This window comes from Euleptes europaea, chromosome 4 (assembly GCF_029931775.1).
Source record: "Euleptes europaea isolate rEulEur1 chromosome 4, rEulEur1.hap1, whole genome shotgun sequence".
NCBI lineage: Eukaryota > Metazoa > Chordata > Lepidosauria > Squamata > Sphaerodactylidae > Euleptes > Euleptes europaea.
Window position 1 is genome coordinate 30,693,976 of NC_079315.1, and position 25,728 is coordinate 30,719,703.

The window sequence follows — 25,728 nt, forward strand, 5'->3', positions numbered from 1 at the left end:
TGGCCATTTCCTTGAGGTGAACTGATCTCTATCGGCTGGATGAGGTGTAATAGCAGGAGATCTCCAGCTGGTACTTGGAGGTTTGCAAACATACTAACAGTGAAAGTGTGGCCGTATCTGTGGATGCCTAAAGCCATGGACTAGGGCTACACTTACCCAAAACAGATTGTTCTGCAAACTTGAGGGACACCCCAGGTTTGCAGAAAAATCTGCAAATGTTTTAAAAAAATATTGTTAAATCCCCCCTCCAAAAAAACCAAAAAAGGTGTCTGTGCATGTGCAGATTATTTCCCAATGCCTGGCAGCCCTGCAGCTGGCACTGAAGGCTCCCAGGTGGCCTGCTGCATTCATTGCAGCTCCCGACAATCAGGCTACTGCAGCAGCTCCCAGGAACCCCGTGGCAGCTACCACGGCTCCTGGGGGCTGCTGTGCTGGCCATAGGGCCTCAGGGGGCCCAGCTGCAGCTTCCATAGCTCCTAAGGTGGGGAGAAAGAAGGGGGATGTCTGAGAAGGTGTGAGGGGGGAAAGAGGGAGGAGATTGAGAAAGAGTGGGGAGAGGAAAGGGGGGAGATTGAGAAGGGGTGGGGGAAAGAGGTGGCATTGTCTCAGAATGGGTGAGGGTAAGAATGAGGGATATTGACATACAAGGGGTGAGCGCAGAAAGAGGGATGAGAGAGGATTGCCAGAGAAGGGGGCGGTGGGGGGGGGGAGAAAAAGAAAGGGGGGAAACTGACATGAAAGGGGTGAAGAGAAAAGGAGATAAGATTGTTAGATAAAGGATGGTGCAGAAAGAGAGAGGGGAAACAGTGACAGAGAAGAGAGGGAGCGGGAAGGAAGCAAAGATGGGGCAATAAACCCCTCCCTGCAAGTTTCTTGTGGGTCTCCACGAGATCTTTTCACGCTGTTAAGATCTTTTCATGCTGGAAGTCTGTAAAATAAATGCAAGCCACAAAGAATATCAGTGAATGCCACACAGCCTCTTTTATTGTTACTATTTCTATAGTGCTATGTACCTTGTCTCTGGCCCAAAGTGCCTATAATACACATTTCAGTAGCCGGGGCAGCCCAGAAGTCTGGAAGTGTCAGATATAAAGGCAGGTCAGGCAGAATGGAAGACTCCGAAGTCACACGAGCATTCAAGCAGACAGGAGGTTGGGGATCTGTGAGTGTGGGTGTGGCAGAGGCAGGGTCAGGCTAGAAGGCAGAAATTCAGAAGGCAGTCCAGCACCAGTGGTGATGCACAAGGTCAAATAGGCAGAATAAGGTTGACAGCTCCGGGTTGGGAAATACTTAGAGATTTTGGGGGCAGAGCCTGAGGAGGGAGGGGTTTGGGAAGGGACTTCAATACCATAGAGTACAATTACCAAAGCAGCCATTTTCTCCAAGTGAACTGATCTCTATCTGGAAATCAGTTGTAATAGCAGATCTTCGGCTAGTACCTGGAGGTTGGCAACTCTAAGGCAGGAGTTGGGAACCAGGTTCAGCAGAACTAACAGAGTCTTCACAGTATGAACCAGTTACTCAGACTGAAGCAGCAAGCCTGGAAGCAGCAGCTTTATACCTCCAGGCAGGGTCTGATTGGACCCTTCAGTCAGCGATCCCTGGCATCTTTTATTGATCCTTCCTAGCAAAAGTGCCCTTCCTCTGTTGGTCATCTTGAAGAAGATGCTGTGCTGCAGAAGAGATTGGATAAGCATCGTCCCCTGGAACTAGGCAGCTGTGCAGTTGCACAAAAGCAGGTTCTGGGCTTAAGCCCTCCTGGCTTCTGAAAGGAAAGCCACCGAGCTAAAACTAAGTCTTGCCTTGGATAGGAGACATTCTGGGAGCCCATGCATGCTGCCTGGAGTTCCGGGATGAAAGAAAGGCAGGATATAAATAGATAAATCATCCGCTGTGTTTGTATTATATTTGCTCTGAAATGAGAAGCAATTGTGCCAAATAATAGTTGGGTAGGCATTACCTACTCCTTCATTACTGAGGGACCTGGATGAGCTGAGATAATTTTAAGCCAAGGGTGAACAGAAGCCAATACACTTCTTGTTCTTCTGGTCTGTGCAGGGAGTGTGTAAACATAGCCCTATGTTTCAGAGGTGCTAAATCCATTAATGTCAAATTGCCTCTCCATCCTAGCCTGCCCTCCATCTGTACCTATTTAATCGCTATGCAGACCAGATGTTCTTGCAACTAATATAGAAGCAGCAGATCACTGCCAAGAAAAGAGGCAAAATGTTCACTGCAGCTCCAGTAGTTTGTCTTGCCTTTCCCATGGATTCTGTTAATGGCCCCCATATTTTTGTGATCAAGAGTCATTGTCTACTAGTTTTCTAACACTGACATTTTAAAATATTTACTGTGTGAATGATAACATTTTTTTGCCTCTGATAAAGATTTGGGACAAACAGCCTCCCTCAAAACTTTTCCAGTGTACCGACTTGAGTATATTTGTTTCAAAATTTACTTCCCACAGTATTTTGTGGCAACTCTAGTAAATGACAAAGCATGAAGCGGTGGCCAATAATGGGAACAGCTTTACCTGGGCTAGTCACACTCTCTCAACCCCACCTACCTCACAGGGTGTTTGTTGTGGGGAGGAGAAGAAAAGTTGATTATAAGCAGGTTTGAGTTTCCCTTAAGTGGTAGAGAAAGTTGGCGTATAAAAACCAACTCTTCTTCTCCTCCTCCTCCTTCTTCTTCAGCAGGAACCTCCAACCTGCAATACCTCCCAGAGAACATTACGTTCAGTGGGAATCAACTTACTGGTGGTCCCCCTCCCAAGGAGTGTCCGGCTGTCCTTGACCAGAGCCTTCTTGACTCTGGCCCCGGACTGGTGAAACTCTCTCTCTAATGAGACCAGAGCCCTGTATGCAATTCCACAGGGCCTGTAAGACTGAGATGTTCCACGAGGTCTATGGTTGAGGACTAGGGTTGCCAGCCTCCAGGTAATAGCAGAAGATCTCCTGCTATTGCAACTGATCTCCAGCTGATAAAGATCAGTTCACCTGGAGAAAATGTCCACTTTGGCAATTGGACTCTATGGCACTGAAGTCCCTCCCGTCCCCAAACCCCACCCTCCTCAGGCTCTGTCCTAAAAACCTACCATCAGTGGCAAAGAGGGACCTGGCAACCCTATTGAGGACAGCAATAGTTTCCATCTTAGCTGGCCTCTGCCCCCTTCCCCTTCCCTTCCCCTCCCCCCTACTGTTTTTTGGTTATTTTATCAATCATGTTTACCCTAGTCTTGAACCCTCCTTGCTGGGATTATTTCTATTTTTACTCAGTAGGTAAATGATTGGGGGCAGCATCAGAAACTTTTAAGATGTTGACATTTTTAACCAGAAATGCATGTTTTAATGTGTTGAGCCACCCCAAGCCCAGCATTGCTGGAGAGGGGCGGGATATAAATCAAATAAATAAATAAATAAACCTAATTGAACCCTTGGGGCCCTTTTGGAATTTTAAGAATGGGTGATGGGTGCCACTGTAAAATGGCTGCTGTGGGGGATGGACCAATTACAAATGTTGGGATGTTGCAATCAAAGCATCTCATAGGCATCAGTTTCTGAATGGATGCTTCCTGTAGTCACAAAGATGATGTCTTCTGTGTTTTTCTGGAGCCACCTCCTGCTCCATTGAGGTAGAGGAAATCCAGGAAAGCCTCTTTGCTTTCAGGAACACAGGTTGTGGGGAAGAAGAAAAATGGGCACCAGTAAGCACATATGGCATGTGTATCATAGTGCCCAAGGTTGCCTCATCGGGGATCTCTTATGCTGGGGAGAATGGGAAGTAGCATAGCTGAGGTAAGTTACCTACTCCCAATGATTTTCTCCTTTGGGTTACACTGTTCCATAGTGGATCTAATTATCTTTTGTGAAACTATATATTATTTAATAAGCAAGTGTCTTGCCACTCCTCCAAGGATCCCAGGGTGTGTCTTTCCCACAGATTTGGTCTTTGAAACTGTGGGAAAAAGAGAAAAGTGCCCAGCTGAACAAGGATGTGAATCCAGGTCTCCACTGTCAATGTCTCACATTCTAGCCACTCTGTCTCATTAAGTTGCTACATTAAGAACAGCTTGCTGAATGTTTCTGCTTCAATCTTTAACCTGGAATTTAGCCTATGCGTCCCCCAAAACAATAATAAATTGAAAGTCATTCTGGAGATTGTTTCTGAAGGTCACTCCCCATTTTGCTATTTATAATCTCTTCCTTTTCCAAGCCAGCATTTTAGTAAAAGCAGAAGCTTTGAGGCTGCCTGATAACAATTCCACATTGTTTTATCTCTTAAGCCAGTCTTTTTGCGTTAATCTCAGTGGACCCTCTGTGAAATCCATCTTTCATTTCGTGCTGGCAGTCCCCGTCAAAAGCGCAATGGAGTTTGTTCTACTAATAGAGGAGGAAATAAACGACTCCGTGTTTGTGCCTGTCCTGTCAGCTTCTCTGAGGGTGAACGCAGACGAGATGTTGGGAGACACATGATCGGATCTTCCTAGCATTTTTAAAAAGGTAGATTGCTGCTCTGATTCAGACTGGTGACAGATGAGAAGGAAGAGCTGGAAAAAGTAGAGAAGAAGGCAACCATGAAGATTAAAGGGTTGCAGCACTTGCCCTATGAGGAAACATTTCAGTTTAGAAAAAGAGACAACTAAGGGGGAATATGAGAGAGGTTTATAAAATTATGCATGGGATTGAGAGAGTGGACAAAGAGAAATTTGTCTCCCTCTCCCAAAACACTAGAACTCCAGGGCATCAAATGAAGCTGACGGGCAGTAGATTCAAGATGGACCAAAGGCAACACTTCTTTACACAACAAGTAATTAAAATGTGGAATTCACTGCCAGAGAATGTAGTGAGGGCCATGGGCATAGACAGCTTTAAAAGGGGATTGAACAGATTCATGGAGGTCAGTGGCCACTAGCCATGGTGACCAAAGAGAACCTCCACATTCTGAGGCAGTGAGCCTCTGAATCCCAGTGCCAGGAGGCAACACCACACCTTGGCCTCCATGTGCAGTTGTTGGACTTCCAGAGGAGCTGGTTGACCACGGTGTGAGATAGAGCACTGGGTTCGATGGACCACTGGTCTGATCCAGCAGGGCTCTTCTTATGTTCTTATTACAGAGCATTTAATTCTTCCTCTCCTGCATAGTTTTAAGTATTGAAGCCAGCGTCCCAGGCTAATAGTAGCATGGGGAAGAGAGGCAAAGATGGCCACCTGCCATTTTTTTGGCTCGTCTTTTTTGCTTCTGAAGTCATTGTGTGATTATATTTACATCTGAAAATCTATTAGATTACATTTGATGAAACATGATGACAGTTTTGCACAGGGGCTAGAGCAACGGGTGGCCAACCTTCTTCAACTACTTCTGAGCAATCAAAAAAAATCCCTGAGTGACTTTTCTGTCTAGGTAGCAATGATGTACCTTGTACAAACAACATCACATTTACTGCATATTTTTTTAAAAAGTCATTCACAAGCATGCACAATGCAAACACATCTACAAAACCAGCTACAAAAGCTAGGGAACCCAACTATTAACAAAACAATAAACTAATATAAAATAAGAAAAAATCGTGAATATTACCTGTTTTATTTGCTTATAATGTAAGAAGGGCCCCTTAGTTGCAGTCTTAGAAATACTGGTGATGGGCATGCACACTGCCTTATGACTTAACAAATTATATGCAACCTGCTCGCCACTCATAAATGTTGTTTGTTTGTGGTTTTTTGCCTGTGTTTGTAGCCCCAGGAAGACAGCTAGCAAGGTAGGTGAGTTATCAAGCTCCTGGCAGTCTGCCATATTTGGCTGGTTGTGCAGACCACTATTATATTGTCCTATGAATCTATAGCTTTAAGAGCTATTGGCCCAATCAGCTCTCTGTCATCCCTTCCATTTCACTCTGCTTTCCTTCGCTTCCCAATCCCTACTTAGTCAGCCGTGTGGTAGCTCTCTGGTTACAAACCATACAGGTTGCTGTGTTTGATCAGTCTTTTACGTGCCTCTTTCAGTCTTGCACGAAGAGCCTTCAAGGAAGAGAGATTGCTGTTCTGTAGAACTGCACTGAATTTTCACTGGTGGAAATTTATGAAGTTAATAGGGAAGGGGTTCACAAGGTGTGAAGAAACTGCAGATGTACTTTTTTTGTGGTTGTCCACAGTCACTTGTGGGGGGAGATATGAAAGATCTATGGTTAGTACCTTCTGTTGTTGTTTTTCAACTCACCAATAGCCTCAGGAAGCTGCCTTAATGTCTAGGGCAGGGTTCCCCAGTCTTTTTGAGCCTGCGGGCACATTTGGAAATCTGACATGGCATGGTGGGCGCACCAACAAAATGACTGCCACAGCTTAACTTCAGTAGTACCGTGTAAACTAGGGTTGCCAACCTCCAGGTGGTGGCTGGCGATCTCCCGCTATTACAACTGATCTCCAGTCGATAGAAATCAGTTCACCTGGAGAAAATGGCTGCTTTGGCAATTGAACTCTATTGCATTGAAGTCCCTCCCCAAACCCCACCCTCCTCAGACTCCCCCCAAAAAACCTCCCGCCAGTGGCAAAGAGGGACCTGGCAACCCTAGTGTTGATCCTTGTGCTGTGGTGGCAGCTGCAGCCAAAGCAACATTTTAAAAAAATCAGCACAGCCAATCAAATCTCCAATCATTAAACAGAAGCCTTGCTGAAAATTTGGGGGGTGGAGCCCGAGGAGGGTGGGGTTTGGAGAGGGGAGGGACTTCAGTGCCATAGAGTCCAATTGCCAAAGCAGCCATTTTCTCCAGGGGAACTGATCTCTATCGGCTGGAGATCAGTTGTAATAGCAGGAGATCTCCAGCTAGTACCTGGAGGTTGGCAACTCTAGTCTTGCACTCCAGCTTTCCTGGAAATTTGAGCATGGTGCCTGGGGAGGGTGGAGTCTGGAGAGGGAGGGAGCTCAGCGGAGATGTGATTCCATAGAGTCTCTCCTTTTAACCTGTCATTTTCTCCAGGGGAACTGATCTCTGGAGATCAATTATTATCCTGGAAGGATTCCAGGTCCCACCGTGAAATTAGTAGCCCTAGTTGTGGCACAGAAAAACGATAAGCCAAATGCTTACATTTATCTTGCTGTTCATCTACAGATCTCAGAGAGGTGGTATATAAGGGCTTATGCCATTTTGTCTTATCTAACTCATGAGGTAGATCCAGACTTTCTCTGATCAATTAACACTGTAGCTGGCCAGTGATATACAAGGCTATTCTAAGAACTGCTCAATTATGTGGAGCTTCAGGACAGGCAAAAAGAAGTTATTCTCAACAAATACATACTGATCGTGTAAATTTACTGACTGCAAAACACGCACTTCATTGGTTCTTGTAGGTTATCCGGGCTGTGTGACCGTGGTCTTGGTATTTTCTTTCCTGACGTTTCGCCAGCAGCTGTGGCAGGCATCTTCAGAGGAGTAACACTGAAGGACAGCAGCTGTGGCAGGCATCTTCAGAAGAGTAACACTGAAGGACAGTGTCAGGAAAGAAAATACCAAGACCATTTTCACACAGCCCAGATAACCTACAAGAACCAATGAACTCCGACCGTGAAAGCCTTCGACAATATTACTGAGCACTTCATTACTGAGCTGGGGTCTGAAGGGAGAAGAGTGATCCATCTCTCAAAAGGCAACATGGTCCTATGTTACATAAATATGCTGTATGTCCAAAACATGTGGACAGAAGCTTTTAACATTACCATACTGGCATGAGAGGCAACCAAAGAGCTGGCTGTAATCTAGGTTATATGGAAAGATGCTCTGAGCTGAGTTATTGGCATGAAAAGAAGTTGGTTACTTAACATGCTTCCAAAGCGATGATCACAGAATCAGTTTCAAGCATCCTCTTCCTGGCTTTAAGATTTAAAAAATACTTACCTGGTACTTGATCTGTCTTTCAAATATAGAGAGTGATTCACACTGCAGTAAGATTGGCCTTTAGGTGTATACCTGAGTGAAACTCAGTTATTTTGACACCCCCCCCTTTTAAGGGTCCCTTGAGCAGTAAAAGCAAGCAAGCAAACAAACAAACAAAAACATGGGGCTTGTAAACAGTTTGATGCCTTACTGGTAAATCTGTTATAATCCTACCAAAGTCACCTTGACAATTAGCCACCAAACACTGTATACACATTGCAGGATATAAAGACGTCTTCCTTATATCTGTGCCAGTTGCATTTGCATCCCCCCTAAGAATACTTCTGTTATTTTAAACAGACAACGTATACTTTCAATAAAATCTTTTGAGTTGTAAAATGCCTCATTTAAAGGAAAGAAATCAATAGTCCCAGCATCCCGTGTGTTTCTCTTTACTAAATGTCTCAATTTAAATGCAGATTTTGACTACAGCACTGCCAACAGGGACCAGTTTGACATTCCCTGTAGAGGGAGTTAGTAGACAACAACTGTAACCTTTTGAAAGTGAGGCAGGGGGAGAAATCCCCCCTCCCCGAAATTTCATCTCTGTAAAGGAAATGAAACTCTAGCTGCCTAAAGAGATTAATTTTACAGAAATAAAAGATGTTCTCTGCCCCAGATTATGTTTTTGGGAGAAGGGAAGAAAACAGATTAAGATTGATTATAAATTGTAAAAAAAGTTACAAGTGGTGGAGGACTTAGATGATCAGAGAAAATTCATGGATTATTATGATCAAAACCACAATTATGGAGATGTTTCTTTAAGAGGAACAATTACATGTGTTCATGTTTACCAGGGATGGCTTCTGTTTTCTGCTTCTTGCCTCTAATGAAGTACTGTCCCAATTTTGTCTTTTGGGGAGCTGCAGGGGATGCCTTTTTACATTTATGTCAGTATGTTTGCCTATACACTGGAGACTTACGGCGCATTCCTGAGAGGAATGCCTGTGCCGGGCTTAGAAGGCAACACAGCGGCGTTGCCTCCTATGGAGGTTTCGGCACTGCCGAAACCTCTACCCGGCACAACCCTCATAGGGTTGCATGGAAGATAAGGCAGCAAAAAGCAAAAAGCTGGCGTTATCGCTACAAAAAAAAAGGGGCGTTCCTGAGCCGAAATAGTGCAGGAGGCCGACTAACGGCAGCCCTGGCCCCTGGCTGGGGCCGGAATGCCCCAGGAACGCCTTCTGGGGCACCGGAACGCCTCCCAGCTCACCACCGTGGCCTCGCTGGCGGCCGGCGGGAGGCTGCAGTGGCGGATGGGCCCAGCACTGCTGCAGCGGCGGCCGGGCCTGCACGCCGGCGCTGGGGCCACTCACGCCGGCATGTGCCTTCCAGGCGCCGGCGTTGTGGGCCCCTGCACCGGCGGAGGCCTTTGTCGGCCTCCTAAGAGCTTTGGGTGTGCCCACCAGGGCTGCTCAGGAATTGCCTGTTAGATCTTAAATATCTGAATGGGAAGGGCCTTAACAGTTTATCAAGGGAGTACGGAATGTGTTTGAGCAGCAGCATTCTATCATAAGAACAACTAGAATAATGGGGAGTTGAAGTGCTCTCTTAAATATTTTCCTGAGTTGTCTGACATAGCTTTGAGATTGTGAACATCCTTTGCGCTGTACTCCTTTTCTGGTGATGAGTACTCAAGTAGAAAACATACTAGCGGTGGCATTTCTGCAACCGTTTGTCCCCAAATTTTGCCTAAAGCGAAAATTTAAAGATACGAGGAAAGGAAAGGAGCAGATTTATGAAGTTCCATTCCCTTATAGCTTCAGAAATTTGTTCTGCTTTGCATTCAACTCTGCCATAATTCTAATTTAGCTAGGAGAATGTCTCAACTTAATTCCAGAATTGCAGCCACTAAATCATGGGTTCTCAACAAGGGGGGAATTCCCCTCCGGGGGGGATTTTAGGGTTCCAGGAGGGGAACTTGGGACCACTATTCAGCAAAGTGTGATGTCCTGCGGATTATGTAAAGGTAAAGGTGCAAGCACAGGGTCATTCCTGACCCATGGGGTGATGTCACATCCTGACTTTTAATAGGCAGACTATGTTTACGGGGTGGTTTGCCAGTGCCTTCCCCAGTCATCTACAATCTGTAAAACTGTAGTGTTTTTTTTTTTTTTTTAGTTAGACTATCTTGGGAAGGGGGGAATTATATTCTGAACAATGGTGAAAGGGGGAATGGAGTAAAAAAGGTTGAGAACCACTGCACTAAGTGTACAATAACTAATGTATACATGTGTGTGTGTGTGCCATCTAGTCACAGATGATAAATGGTGACCCTGTAGGATTTTCAAGGCAAGAGACGTTCAGAGGTGGTTTGCCATTGCCTGCCTCTGCATGGGCTGAGAGAATTCTGAGAGAACTGTGACTGGCCCAAGGTCACCCAGCAGGCTTCATGCGAAGGAGTGGGGAATCAATCCCGGTTCATCAGATTAGACTTCATTGCTCTTAACCACTACACCAAGCTGGCTCTCAATGTACACATACCCCTTGATAAAAAAACAAAAAAACAAAATTAATACACTACAAACAAGTCATCTTTATGTGATTTAATGTGTGATTGTGCAAAAAAAATTTTATGGAGTGTTTTATGCATGCACAATATGCTCTTGCACACTGGTGAAAACTTCTACATGCCAAGAATGTTGATGCACCTGTTGGTACAATCCTGCCAGTTCAAGTATACTTCAGAGATTTTGCGGGTTCGGTTCCAGACCTCCACAATAAAGCAAGTCACATGACTTTTTTTGTTTCCCAGTGCATATAAAAGTTATGTTTACACTATACTGTAGTCTATTAAGTGAATGAATAAATTATTTATTACGGTCAAAGACCAGTAAAAGAATAAATACATAATAAGAGATGTAGTCTATTAAGTGTGAAATAGCATTATGTCTAAAAATGTACTGTAATAATAATGAAAACGTTTGAAATATTGCAAAAATTATCAAAATGTGACCCAGAGACATGAAGTGAGCACATGTTGGAAAAATGGCGTCAATAAACTTGCTAGAAAACGCAGTATCCGCGACACACAATAAAGCTGAAGGGACATAAGTACGGCAATCCACATAAGCATTGTTCTATAAGAACCTGGCGCTAAAAACAAAGCAATGAAGGATTCTTATTGTGTTAGTTTCAGTTTGGGGGTGGGGGATGAGTTAATTTGGAACTGGCCAATCTGGGGAGAAACTTGGAGGAAGAGAAATTCGGAAGCATCCCTACTGAAAAATATCAAGGGAAGATGAAAGGGTTTAGACTAGCGAAATTACTCATGGATGGTTCACCTGCCTCTAATTTTCAGTCATACACCTATCGAGCAAACCGGAGAGAATAAGAAGGAGCTCTGAGGGGCTCCTATGTATACAATAAGATCCAAAATAGTAGTGTATCAATTTTCTGTGGGAACAATGTCGTCTTGATTTCTATTGCACATTCACTGGAGCATACTATTAGTGTTGTCATGGATTTGAAGTTGCATGGGGGTGGGGGAGTAAGGGAGCTAAAAACTGAATTCCGGATGGAATGTGGGGGAAGCTCGGCACTGAAAGATCCAAAGTCAAGACTTAAATGAAGCAGAAATTCATCTCTGCTTTAGCCAAAGTAGGGTAGAAATAGTTGGAGGACAGGCTTTAATTCTTTCCTGTGCAATGCCAAATGATTTCAGCAACTAGTTGCCATGGGATAAATGACCAAGCATCCATAATAGGCCTCTGCAGCTTTCATTTTAAGTCATTGGCCATTTATTCATGGAAGGTTTTGCATTGGATTTGCCACTCTTTAGATGCACTTTTCCCCCATTCATATTCTCAAAACTCAACAGTAAGTTGCCATGCAGAGTTTTGAGAATTCAGATGGGGAAAATGTGCATCTATAGAGAGACAAATCCAATGCAAAACCTTCCATGAATAAATGGCCATTGTGTACGTGTGAAGGGAATTGGAATCACAGTGACAGCTGACATCCGCTGTTTGGTCAGAATGGCACTGTATTCTCTACCCTGCAAAGAGTGGGGTGGGTTGCTTAGGGTTGCCACGTCCCTCTTTGCCACTGACAGGAGGTTTTTCAGGTGGGGCCTGAGGAGGACGGGGTTTGGGGAGGGGAGGGTCTTCAGTGCCATAGAGTCCAATTGCCCAAGTGGCCATTTTCTCCAGGTGAACTGATCTCTATCGGCTGGAGATCAGTTGTAATAGCAGGGTTGCTGGTGGAACCACGGAAGGGAGCTGGTGGGTGCAGACATGTCCAGGAGGATGAACGCAGTGGGGGAGGGCAACAGAAGCCATCATTGTGCTGTCCCCCACCTCTTTGACCTAGCTATGCATATCGGCCTAAATACTGGGCAGTCCTAAGCCAAGAAGAAATGTGAAGTAAATGTTTTAAATGTGAATAAAATATTTTAAATGAAAACAAGCTGAGGCCCTAATTTTTCTGTAATGTTTCTGTTTTTAGGGGCCCCTAACACTCTGAGTGCCTAGCTTGCTGGGGGTAAAGTATAGATAACTGGGGAAGGCAATGGCAAACCACCCCATAAACATAGTCTGCCTAGTAAACATTGGAATGTGACGTCACCCCATGGGTCAGTAATGACCCAGTGCTTGCACAGGGGACTACCTTTACCTTTTACCATACTCTGAGGCCTTAAACTATAGCTTACTTAGCTTGTGGGTAAATCCAGCTCTGTCTTCTTGTGTGGTCCCAATCAAATATGGAACATACAGAGTGAACAGTTGGGATCTGCACAGGAAAATTGCTATGGATCTGTTTTGACAAACATGTAGGGTTGCCAGCTCTGGGCTGGGAAATACCTGGAGATTTTGTGTGTCGAGCCTGGAGGGGATGGAGTTTGGGGAAGGGAGGAACCTCAGTAGGGTATAATGCCATATAGTCCACCCTCCAAAGCAGCCATTTTCGTCAGGGGAACTGATCTGGGTTGTCTGGAGATCAATTGCAGGAGATCTCCAAGTGCCACCTGTCCCTACCAATATATGAATGCCAGGCATGGCATGCCACAGTGATTACCCCCTCCCTTTCTCTGCATACACAGTATTTGCACAGGGCTTGTGTGTGTGTGTTAAGTGCCGTCAAGTCGCTTCCGACTCATGGCGACCCTATGAATGAAAGTCCTCCAAAATGTCCTATCTTTGACAGCCTTGCTCAGATCTTGCAAATTGAAGGCTGTGGCTTCCTTTATTGAATCGATACATCTCTTGTTGGGTCTTCCTTTTTTCCTGCTGCCCTCAACTTTTCCTAGCATGACTGTCTTTTCCAGTGACTCTTGTCGTCTCATGACATGTCCAAAATACGACAGCCTCAGTTTAGTCATTTTACCTTCTAGGGTCATTTCAGGGTTGATTTGATCTATAACCCACTGATTTGCACAGGGCTTAGAGGAGGACAGGGCTTAGAGGAGCATAAAACATATTTTCTCTTAGCAGCTTGCTAAAAAAGTAGTACTTAGGATAGATTGCAGATGTGTGAGTTTGGAAAGCCTTTGGGTAGATTCCATAGGATGGAAAGTGAAGGAATGAGTTAAGACCCAGAAATAAGTTCAGAAACAAGTCTTTTCCCAGTGCTCTTGCGCAAGCAGTTTTCTGTGTTAGTTGGATTAGTTGACCCACCTGGGGTGCAGATGCAAAGAAAAGAGCTTTTTCTCCCTAGTGAAGTAGCGCACCAGAATGGGTGTAGGTTCTCATGGGATGTATGGAAGGTTATTAAAATTCTAGCTAATTAAAAAATCTAATTGAATTTGGAATGGGCCAAGTCTCAAGATAGTGTTTTCCAAATGGGATGTGGCAATATTTTCTGCAAAAGCACAGATCAATCGATGAGAGTTGTATTCTCCCAAACAAATGTATCGTCCTTGGGTGTGTTCTCCCATACATTTTCCTAAGCATGCGTTCCGTTGAAAACAAGGAACATGTATGCTTCCAGTTGTGCATAGAATTGCAGCTACAGAATACTGCACTGCATTTAAAAGACAGTATAAATATGCTTCTCCTCTGCAATTTCCATTTGTGACAGGATTTTTATTTTATACAGAGAGTTACACTCAGGAAAGATGGAAAATGGTGCATGGCATAAATATGTATATATTTGTCAAATAGCTTGGCAGAACCATTAGGAGTTTTTCTCCTTTTGAATGGTGGTCTGGCTCTATAAACAACTATGGATGTTGGTTGTTGTCTTCTTGTGGTTTCCTTTGTTGCTTCTGGCTCTTACCTACTCCTCAGGAGACCCGGCTACTGTCTGCCTTTGACCTCTGCTGTTATCCCTTGCACTTTCTGAATGAGCCTCTGTACTCTGTTGGTCTTGGACCAACAGGGAGGAGTTCAAATAAAGAAGATACGAGAAAGGAAGAGCAAAGTAATGGAACATGAGCTGGGAGGAGTACATTAATCAGATAAACATTGTAAATTCACTATAAGTAGGATCGCCAACCTCCAGGTGGTGGCTGGAGATCTCCCGCTATCACAACTGATCTCCAGCCGATAGAGATCAGCTCACCTGGAGAAAATGGCTGCTTTGGTAATTGGACTCTATGGCATTGAAGTTCTTCCCCTCCCCAAACCCTGCCCTCCTCAGGCTCTGCCCCCAGAATCTCCAGGTGTTTTGCAACCCAGAGCTAGCAACCCTAAGGGAAATAGTATATGCTGAGGAAGGGTCACAAGGATCCCCTCCCCATATTTACAGGCATTGTTAATAGTTTGGTATATATGATACCTCCTCTCCCCAGTGATCTTTAAACCTAAAAAAAGAATGGAAAGCTCTGAGAGATTAGAGGAACTGTGAGTATATGGATGAACAGACAATGTGACTAATTAAAGGGCATGATGTCCTTTTATTTGGAGGAGCAGTGGTGGTCTGGAAAAGAAGCTCATCATCTGCTTGTGTGGCATGAAATCTCTACTTTGCATAGCTCCATAGGATCAACTAAACATATCTACATGGAGTGTTAAATTGGACCATGAATTTAGCATGGATTTATAGTTTCCATTTGATTTAATATGAGTTGGCATTCATCTTCTTTCTGATATAAATTACTTAGGGATGCCATAATGAAAATATAACAGGTATTTAATGGATGTCATACAATGCTTTTTCAACAAATTTGTCTGAATTATGTAGTAGGAAGAAATTGCTATAATGTCAAAGAGCTGGATTATATTGGTGTAGTTTAATTTCAAGTGCCCAGATAAAAGTATATTGTTAAAGGAAGGATCACATATTCCATCACAGGCATCAGGGCTTGTAATGCATGCTTTTCAGCATGGTGAATTCAGGTAATAAAGGTATAATGGGAACATGAGGGAGTCATTAGGAGAACATCGGTTTAGTGTTAGCATAGGGATACATGAAGGAAAAGAAAACCTGTAGAATTTCAATACCAAACTAAGCATTGCACTAAATTTATAGCTGCTGCGAAAATAGGTAACTATGAAGTCTGTTCCCCTTCTCTCTTTGTAGTAAAATTTTCCTTGGGCCATGATGTACCAATCTTATGCATTTCCTTACCCCTGCTTACAGTTGCCAATTTAGGGTTGGAGAAATTCCTGGAGATTGTGGGGATGGAGCTTGGGGAGGGCAGGGTTTAAGGAGGGGAAGGACCTCAGCAGGGTATAGCGTAGGGTTGCCAGGTCCCTCTTCGCCACCTGCGGGAGGTTTTTGGGGCATAGCCTGAGGAGGGCGGGGTTTGGGGAGGGGAGGGACTTCAATGCCATAGAGTTCAATCACCAAAGCGGCCATTTTCTCCAGGTGAACTGATCTCTATTGGCTGGAGATCACTTGTAATAGAGGGAGATCTCCAGCTACTACCTGGAGGTTGGCAACCCTAGTATAGTGCCATAAAATCAATCCTCCAAATAGGGTTGTCAACTCAAGGTTGGGAAATTCCTGGAGCTTTGGGGGTGGAACATGGAGAAGGTGCAGTTTTGGGAGGGGTGGGAGCTCAGCAGAGAGGTGATGCCATACAGTCCATCCTCTAGAAGCAGCCATTTTCTCCAGGGAAAGTGATTTGTGTCATCTGGAGATTGTAATTCCAGGATATCTCCAGCCCCGACCCAGAGGTTGGCAACCCTACCTCCAAAGCAGTCATTTTCTTCAGGGGATCGGATCTCTGTACTCTGGAGATCAGTTGTAATTCTGAGAGATCTCCAAGCCCTACCTGGAGGTTGGCCACCCTACCCCTGCTCCATAGTGTTTGCTGCTGGGGAGGGGAGTAGGGGTGCCACATCCCTCTTTGCCACTGGTGGGAGGTTATGAGGTAGAGCCTGAGGAGGGCGAGGTTTGGGGAGGAGAAGGGCTTCAATGCCATAGAATCCAATTGCCAAAGCGGCCATTTTCTCCGGGGAACTGATCTCTATTGGCCGAAGATCAGTTGTAATAGCAGGAGATCCCCAGCTAGTACCTGGAGGTTGGCAACCCTAGAGGGGAGGTAAGAACTGTACACTGCAATCCTTAGAAGACCTTCCTGGGACTAAGCCCCATTGAACAGACCTGAGTGGGATTCTGAGTGGACCTGATTAGGATGGCGCTGATAGAACCTCTTGCATTTACATTATAGGTACATTCTATTAGAAGTTATGAAGAAGAGGAACATAAATCCTGCTTGCTGGTTTGGGGATCAGATGATTGTTTAATGTTATGTCTTGTTGGGCCTCCTCTGAACTGCCATCTTCTCTCACACATGCTCAAATGTTTGCCTGAGAGATCTCCCAGTTCACCTCCAGCCTTGCTTTAGATGTCATTTGAAGGCAATTCAGGGACGTGCAAGTCGCTGCGAAGTTTTGCTAATCTTAGTAAAACTCTTTAAGCTTCTCTCAGCGTTCCTCAGATCCTGGGTGTGGATCCTCTTGCTGCAGTTGAGGCTCCCTGTGTCTGACGGAAGCTCCACACAAAGCTGAGTGGTAGGATACTGTTGGAAAGGTGACAGCATGTGAGCCGTTGTATTCAGGATAAATACTGATACATAAAGGACATGCTTAGTCTACTTGAACTCCAGCAGGAGCTGTCATACATTCTCTTTTCTGTTCAGGGTCTACTGAGTGCTTCTCTTATTTTCCCTTTGTTTCTTATATCCTGAAGAGCTGTCTGCTGTTGCAAGGCTTACAGTGGGTTAATGCTTTTTGCAAATCTGGTTGTTGTACTTAACTTGAAAGCAATTTAGCATGTATGCGACTGGATTATTTCTCTAGATCTACTATCAGACCGTACCCATTTTGTCAACCCTGGAGCTCTCAAATGTTTGTAGGATTGCCAGGAACGACCTGGCAACCAGCAGGAGATGGGAGGGATTTACCACAGAGTTTCTGGCAATTCCTAGAGAGTCATGACTCCACTTCCGGTGGAAACCTGGAAGTGATGTTACACAGTTGGCCCAAAGGTCACTTACAATTTTTTTTCTCCTCCTGCCACAATTCCAAGCAGTGGTAGGGAATGGTACCTGAGGGTAGGGGATCACCTGCCCCCCCTTGGAGGTGGCTGGCAAATAAACAAACAAATAAATATGGCTGAGGGCCAGATACGGCCCCTTGCTCTTATCCGGCCAGCGAGCCAGCCACTCTCACCCCACTCTCAATCTGGGCTGGCAAGGCATGGCCCAGCCCAACGTGCCTTGTCAGCCCAGATTGAGAGTGGGGTGAGAGTGGCTGGCTCGCGGGCCGGATAAGAGCCCTCAAGGGGCTGGAATTGGCCCGCAGCTGTATTTATTTGTTTATTTATTTATTTATTTGTTTGTTTATTTATTTTATCAGATTTATATCCCACCCTTTCCCTGCTGTAGGTGATACAGGATGGTAATTCTAAGCAGGCGTCAATAAAGAAACCTTTTAAAAGGTTAAGCTTTGTGAAAAGCAAAGCTTTTGAAGCAGTCTTCAGGGCTGCTCAGAAGAAAGTTCACAATTCTAGTTGCCTTGGTCACCCTAGGGGCCCATGAAACCGGGCAAATCATGTAGGTTGTTTTGGGTCTGGATGGTATAAAAGGGCATAAGGAAATTTGAGTTTTCTGCAAGCCTTGTATCAGAATGAATTGAGAGACTTATAAATAGTAGCTCCTGGGAAAACAGGCAGACCAAGGAAGTCTGGAGTTAAGACCCTTCTTTACATAGCTTATGCAAGACAAATGTTTCGGTAGCTTTTGATTTTTAGGAATGGGCTGAGCCTGGGACATTTGTGGTGTTGGCTAAACAGAGATGTGATGTGACTCAACTCTAAAGAGATAATAGTTGATGGTAATAAGTAATTTGTTTTAATCAAAAAGAGCAATGATTTTTTATTATTAATTTGCATACCTAAATGCACTGTCCACTTGCACAGAATGTACATTTGTCGCATTTACAGAATTAGGATGTATTTTTTCTTTTAAATGAAAATAAGTCATAATTTGAATGACAATCCACTAGACAGGCAAATAGGCTTCCTATCTGACTCTGTAACTGCTGCCTTGAAGGTTAGACAGCTACAGCATAAGACCATAAGATGAGCCATTCTGGATCAGACCAATGGTCCATCTAGCATTTACTGCCTCTGAATTTGGATGTTCCCTTTACACACTATGGCTAGTAACCAATGATGGGCCCCTATCCTCCATGTATCCTTCTAACCCTTTAGGAAGCCATCTATGCTTGTGGCCATCACTACATTCTCAGGCAGCAAATTCCACAATTTTATTACTCCTTGAGTAAAGTATTTCCTTTTGTTTGTCCTACACCTATTGGCCCATCAATGTCATTGGGATTCTCCTGGGCTCTAGTAGTACACACCCCATGCATAATTTTATAAGCAACCTTTCCACAACCTTGTTTGTCTACTAACTTTAGGCCATATGTCCTTCTAAATTGGCTTTGTGTAGCCCTGAGGCCGATTAACTGTTTTGCCCACACCTTCAAATGTGAAGATGCAAATCTTATACTTCAGCATCTAAATCATTGGAAAGCAGGAAAACAGCATGAAGTATGATCAGGAATGAAATGAAGTAGACCCCAGAGGTTTTGACTACAGGCAGAAAGAAAAAAAAAGATTGGAACACTTTGTATTAGGGTTGCCAACCTCCAGGTTCTAGCTCCAGGTTCTAGCTGGAGATCTCCTGCTATTACAATGGATCTCCAGCCGATAGAGATCAGTTCCCCTGGAGAAAATGGCTGCTTTGGCAATTGGACTCTATGGCATTGAAGTCCCTCCCCTCCCCAAACCCCGCCCTCCTCAGGCTGTACCCCCAAAAATCTCCTGCCGGTGGCGAAGGAGGACCTGGCAACCCTACTTTGGATACAAGAAAGTATTTATTTAGAATTTTTTTCATGCCACTTTTGTAGCAGCTTATAAAATGTGTGTGTGTGTGTGTGTGTGTGTGTGTAAAGTGCCATCAAGTCGCAGCCGATTTATGGCAACCCCTTTTGGGGGGTTTTCATGGCAAGAGACTAACAGAGGTGGTTTGCCAGTGCCTTCCTCTGCACAGCAACCCTGGTGTTCCTTGGTGGTCTCCCATCTAAATACTAACCAGGCTGACCCTGCTTAGCTTCTGAGATCTGATGAGATCAGGCTAGCCTGGGCCATCCAGGTCAGGGCAGCTTATAAAATAAAACATAATAAAAACATAAAATATTAAAAGTTGTTAATTAAAATCCAGCATTAAAAAAAATAGCCACGGCTTGAAAACAAACCATTAAACAGCTTAGAATGAAGGTTTCCAGGCTGAAAGCATAAAATAAAATGAATGTTACAAGATCAATCCCTTAATTAAAAGCGTGGATAAATAGAAATGTTTTGGCCTGGCGCCTAAAAGAGAGTAGTATAGGCTCCAGGCAAGCCTCAAGGGGAAGAACATTCCATAGGTGAGGTGCCACTACTGAAAAAGCTCTGCCTCTGCCTGCCACCTGCTTCAAACTCTTACAGCTGGGGCATGAAGAGAAGGACTTGTGAGGAAGATCTGAGCTGCTGGTGTGCAAAAGGAATTTGCAAAAGGGAGTTGATTTTAAGATGGAAGTAAAACTTCAGGCTAGGTCTTGGAGAAATAGTTCTTGATAACATTAACTCAGGGGACCTTGTCAGAAACCAGAAGTTTGTATCTAGAGGTGAGAATACCTTCCACTATCATCTTGCTATAGGGTTGCCAATCTCCAGGTACTAGCTGGAGATCTCCTGCTATTACAACTGATCTCCAGCAGATAGAGATCAGTTCACTTGGAGAAAATGGCCGCTTTGGCAATTGGACGCAATGGCATTGAAGTCCCTCCCCTCCCCAAACCCCGCCCTCCTCAGGCTCCGCCCCCAAAACTTCCCACTGGTTGGAAAGAGGGATCTGGCAACCCTATGTTGCTTAGATAATCTATTGTTTCTGGGCTTCATGTCCAAAGCTTTGGCACAAAGACTGGATTTTTTGGTGCCAGAACTATGCAACTGTGGGTTCAAATCTCATTCTGCACAAGAATTTTAAAGATAATTTAAAAAATTACTCTGGATGTATTTTAAAAATATATATAAAAGTTTCACATAAAGTCCCATAATGTATTTTTTAAAAACGTGACTCATGATTATTGAACATTTGTTTTACCCCTCAGGGAGTCAATTAGTGGGAGATGCGATTTGAAACCCAAACATCTAATGCACCGTTTAATTTTCATGGCCACACAGAGCTCAGCACACTAATTACCTCTGATCTGCTTCAAATAAGTGAATTATTAATCACTAAACTGCTCTCTATTTTTTTTTTACCACGTTCTGTGTTGTAGCAAAAAACACTTAGTCTTGCTCTGTTGTGTGGCTTTGTTTTTAACCTCTTTGCACTTGTGCCCAACACTTCGAGTTTCTCCTCTAAAAACCTCTAATTTATCAAAGCAATTAATGGCTGGCATTTGTTTCCCAAAGACATGTAGGGATTAGATTGATAATTAGGCGGAGGGCTTCCTTCTGCAAAGGGGAAAACATCAGCAAGGCTGGCCTATGGATGACCTTGCACTAAAGACAAAGAGAAACGATGAGATTGTAATTATTAAACTATGAGCTGTGCTGGAATTCTCACAATTCCCCAGCCCCTTGAACTCAGTAGTAGGAGCTTAGCTGCTGCTTGCACATTTAATGAATGAGGAACAGAAAGGCCAATGCAATCTGCAAAGTAAGGTGATCAAGTTTTTTTCAAGGTCACAGAACTTTTCCTGGGAGAGCCCACAGCCCTTGACTCCTGCTCGAAGACTGTGAATCTTTTGTGCTTGCATAGAACGTGTTCATCCAGGAAGCTTTTCCTTCTCCCAACTCCATATCTGCTTCTGAGATCTTACAAGAATTCCTTTTTTAAGGGGTAGTGACTAGGGTTGCAACTACCAGGTAATAGCTGGAGATCTCCTGCTATTACAACTGATCTCCAGCTGATAGAGATCAGTTCGCCTGGAGGAAATGGCCGCTTTGGCCATTGCACTCTGTGGCACTGAAGTCCCTCCTCTCCCCAAACCCTGCCCTCCCCAGGCTCTGCCCCCAAAAAACTCCCGCCAATGGCAAAAAGGGACCTGGCAACCCTAGTAGCAACTCTTCAAATTCTGGAGGCAGCTTAGGCCTCCAGCTAAGGTCATCCATAGGCCAGCCTTGCTGATGTTTTCCCCTTTGCAGAAGGAAGCCCTCCTTTATTAAGTTTCTCTCAGGGCTGTTGAGAGCCAACAAGGCCCTTAGACAAAGATGCAAACATTATAATTGGTTTATCTGAGAGAATGACACATGCATGTATTTCATTTGCATGAAGTGTTCATATACGTAATGGCCTAGGAGTAGGTTGCCGACCTCCAGGTACTAGCTGGAGATCGCCTGTTTTACAACTGAACTCCAGCCGATAGAGATCAGTCCTCCTGAAGAAAATGGCCGCTTTGGCAATTGGACTCTATGGCACTGAATTCCCTCCCCTCCCCAAATAGGGTTGCCAACCTCCAGGTACAAGCTGGAGATCTCCTGCTATTACAACTGACCTCCAGCCAATAGAGATCAGTTCAGCTGGAGAAAATGGCCGCTTTGGCCATTGGACATTATGGCATTGAAGTCCCTCCCCAAACCCTGCCCTTCTCAGGCTCCGCCCAAAAAACCTCCCGTTGGTGGCGAAGAGGGATCCGGCAACCCCACCTAGGTCCTCTCCTGATATCAGTTCACAAGGGCAGCGTAGATTGCTCTCTCTTCTGTAATGCCTGAAATCATTATATGCTATGGGAAATGTATTGGAAATATATGCTTTTATGCTCAGTCCTCATACTCGCACTTATAAGAATGTTAAGCCCAGAATATAAGGGTTAGCATTTAGCACAATGCCGTGTGAAAGCACATATATGTAATTGACATGCAGCCCCAGGTATAAGGGGTGAAGTATTGATCCTTGGAACAGATGCTCTAATGTGTAATCATTTAAGTTAGCATGAGTCTGGCAGACACCATTTTGAGCTGCCAGAACAACAGACTACATTGCTTCCTGGTACGGCCGTTCACCAGTAGAGAAAAACAGCATCTTACCTATACCCTTAGGAATGTGGTTTCTAGACCTAGTGCTTGCTTAGAGACTGCTTCGGCCAATATCTAATACGCTATGCTAATTAGAGTGAAGTAGACAACCAATGTGCAGTAAATCGACATAATGGTAACACCCCTGACCCAACGTTATAAACGTTGTTGCAATCCTTTGTTCTGGTGTGTGAATTGTCCTGCACATTTGGGGCAGTTCTCACCCGGTATGTATATTGGGCCTAATAAACAGACTGCTTTGAACTCTCAACCTCCTACTGTGTTATTGTCATTGGGAATTAATACAATAATACAGGCATTTCACTTCCAGTAAAAAGAGAGGTAAAGAATGTTGTCAGTTCAAATGAAGGCTTTTTCTGTGGAAGTAAGGGGTCTGAATATTGTGCCATTGTTTTAGATGAAACTTTTAAAGGTTTTTTCTTTCTTTCAAAATCACAGGCAAACAAATACCTTTTTGGAAGTGTGATAAAATTTATGACAGGGGTGTCCAACACGGTGGGCCTGTGGGTTCCATGGCATCCACTAAGATGGATCTCAAAAAGGTGAACAAGTTTGCATGATTAATTTTTTTTTGCTAATTATTCACTTCATATGTTATATTAGGTAGGTGGTAGAATGGGTTGGGATGGAGAGAAACCTGTCTTCTCTACAGCCATGGAAATCTGGATTATCATTCTGTAAGTATATGAGCCTTAGTTTCAGTGGAGCAACGCGGAAGGGTATGCTGAAGCCAAGAAAGTCTATGGAAGAAAAAATACTCTTCACTGACTTGAATAGATTGCAACATACATGACTAAACACTTTGATTTCAGATTAATTAGTTCTGATCAAGTGTGTTAGAGAAAATGAGCAGGCCAATCCTGCATATCACAAGTCCCACTGACTATCAGTGGTGTTACTCCTGAGTAATGTACAGGATCACAGCCTTGAAATGTTATAGTACTTATCACTAATCACATTGGAAATAACCACATTGGAATTTCAGATGTTTCTGTAAACCTGGGAGGAAATCTGGTAAAATATGTTTAGCATTGGTGTGGCCCTGATGTGCAGATTTAGACATCTGCAGATGGAGCAACATGTCACTATTACATATATAGATTAAAAACATGCCTCCTTTCCACCTAAATAGGGCTCGCAAGGCAGCAAACATCAAACCATTAAAACATTTACAGCCCATTCCTGAGGGGGGGGGTGAATCCCCTCAGGAGACGTCGTGACCTCGCCGCCGGCATAAGTACGTGTAATCGTGTGATTACACATACTTACGCCGGCGGGGAGGCCAGGGCCACCGGCGAACGAATGCCGCGGGGCCGTGCCTCGCCCCTCCGCCAGTGCAGCCACTTTGTAGCACCAACTACGGCATAGAAAGGTTGCGCCAGAGAAGGTGGGTGTTCTGGGGGTGGGATGGGGGGAGGAGCCCCTGGCTAGGTGGCTCCCTAACCCATTTTGGCCCAGTACGCCGGCGCTGGGAATGGCGGTGCTGCTTTTTAGCATGCTTTTTAGCAGGTGCAGCCTCGCTATTCCCTATGGGGCAAAAAGCTCGGCTTGAAGGGGAAAAAGCCGTGAAATGGTGTAAGGGAATGGCAGGGAAGAGGCGCCTCTGCGCCTCTTCCCTGCCGTTCACATACGGCATCAACTCAGGAATGGGCTGTAAGTTTTTTTCCCTATTAATTAATTTCTTTTTTTTTTAACTTTTATTTGTATATATATATATATAGGGTACGGAAGGAAAAAGGGAAAAAAGAAAGGATAAGGGGAATCCGTCTGCAATAAACGATAACAAAAATACATTCTTGTCATTCTATTAAGTTTCAAGGAGATTAGAAAAATCTTAGTGGATTGAATAAACATTTACTAATTACTGTTTTTTACCTTAAACATTTATATTAATATTCAAATAAATTTAGCAATAATAAAAACTTTAATAAAATTTTGTCTCTATAAATTCGTATCAATATAACTATAAAACGGTTGCCATTTCTCATTAAATTGTTCTATTGATTCATTGGTGGTAGAGTTCATCATGAAAGTCATTCTGGCCATATTAGCAAACTCAAGTAGTTTGTCTTTCCATTCTCCTATATCTGGTAGAAACGTTTGCTTCCAAGTTCTTGCCAATACAATTCTTGCTGCTGTTGTGGCGTATTTAAAAATGTCTCCAAGATTTAAGGGCAAATCGGATGGCAGCATACTAAGTAAAAAATATTTTGGATCCAGCTTAAAATTAGTTTTTGTTATCTTCTGTAGTTCATGTAGGATATTCTTCCAGTATGATTGCACCTTTGGACATTTCCACCAAACATGAAAATAAGAACCATATATCTGTCAACATTTCCAACAAGACCCATTTTTCTCTTTCGGGTTAGCCATTTGGCAAATCATATTGGGCGTCAAGTACCATGGATAAAAAGCCTTATACAAATCTGTTATTTGACATTCTGTGAATTCTTTAATATGCACATCTTCAATTTTGGTGGTGTTCAATGGCATTATTTTCATCTTTGTTTTGTTTAATTTATAACCAGAATATTTAGCAAATTCTGAGATGTGATGTTGTATATAAGAAAGATTGTCCATTGGGTTTTGACAGAATAAAACGACATCGTCTGCATAGCTTCTGATTTTGTGTTCTTCATTTTTAATTTTAAGTCCCTTGATTTTGAAATCGTTCCTAATATAGTTCGCTAAGACTTTCACGGATAAGTCGAATAGAAGAGATGACAATGGGCAACCTTGTCTGGTACCCTTTGTAATATTGAAGTCTGGCATTAAAGAACCATTAATTAAAAGTCTTGCTTTTTGGGCCGTGTATATTGTATTAAATATTTTAAGAAATGTATCTCCGCAGCCCATTTGCTCTAACATCTTTGATATGAAATGCCAAGAAACATTGTCAAACGCTTTTTCTGCATCAAGAAAGATCAAAGCTGTTTTGAGGGATTTTGATTTAATATACTTGATTGCGCTAAGAACCAGTCTCATGTTGTCTTTCATTAATCTCTTGGGAATAAATCCTGTTTGATCAGGATGTACTAATTTGATAATACATCTTTGAAGTCTCTTAATTAATATAGAAACAAATAGTTTATAGTCCATATTCAATAAAGAAATTGGTCTGTATGCCTGAGGGAGATGAGGATCAGTATCTTCCTTTGGGAGCAAAGAAATATGAGCCTCTTTCCAGGAATCTGGAATCTGTCCATTTTCCATTACATCATTGAACAAAGATAACAAAACAGGTGTAAGTTGCTGTTCATATAACTTATAGAATTTCAGAGTTATTCCATCTGGGCCCGGCGCTTTATCAGATTTCA